Raw genomic sequence first — 976 nt, forward strand, 5'->3', positions numbered from 1 at the left:
AAATCAACCTGTTACACAGTTTACATCAAGCTGTAAAAATTTAGCTTGAATTAAAATAATTTTCCCAAGCTTGAAATAAACTGTAATTTCCCTGGAAGGCTGTACAGCAGATGCGCGCACAGCATAGCTTCCATAGACGTCCACGGGAAGCGCCACAAGCGTTTATAAGCCGTGACGTAAAGGTGTTGTGTGCGACGTCATTACGGCGCGGAGTTTGGTTTGAGTGTGGCTGTCTCCAGTTCTGTTTTATCTTATTTTATTTACTTTTCTGAGCTTTGCTATGTTTACGGCCATTTTACCTTTGTGACGCGCGTTAATGGTTGTGGTTTGCTGACAAGTTTGTTTTATACTAGAAAAAAGTTCGGTACGTTAATGTTACAAATGTTAAATATTACGTAACGTAAAGTTACGTTTACGGCCATTTTACCTTTGTGACGCGCGTTAATGGTTGTGGTTTGTTGACAAGTTTGTTTTATACTAGAAAACAGTTCGGTACGTTAATGTTACAAATGTTAAATATTACGTAACGTAAAGGAATACCATATTCTTTTACGTAGAAAAATTGAGCCTGGATAAAAGTGAAATGGATTACCAGCTAAGAATACATATTACAAGTTGTTGAGCAAAAAGAGATCATTTTAAACTACGTGGCACAAATAAATTAAAACTTCTTCATAATTTTTTCACACCATTTCCATTCTGATATTTATTTAATTAATTAGGTTCAATAAATTCAGATTAATATTTATATAGCTTAAAACAAGCTGTAAATACCAGGCTGTATTCCACGTGTGTAGATACAGCTGGAGCCAAGCTTGATGTGTCAAGCTTGAAATATAGCTTGAACTCTGCCAACTTTGATGTTTGTTTCAAGCTTGAGTCCAGCTAACAGGCCTGAATATTCCAGCTTTGATCAAGCTTATATACTTGAACTTTACAGCTGGAAACAAGTTTGAAACCGGCTTACTGTGCTATC

The sequence above is a fragment of the Schistocerca nitens genome, chromosome 5 (assembly GCF_023898315.1).
Source record: "Schistocerca nitens isolate TAMUIC-IGC-003100 chromosome 5, iqSchNite1.1, whole genome shotgun sequence".
Classification (NCBI taxonomy): Eukaryota; Metazoa; Arthropoda; class Insecta; order Orthoptera; family Acrididae; genus Schistocerca; species Schistocerca nitens.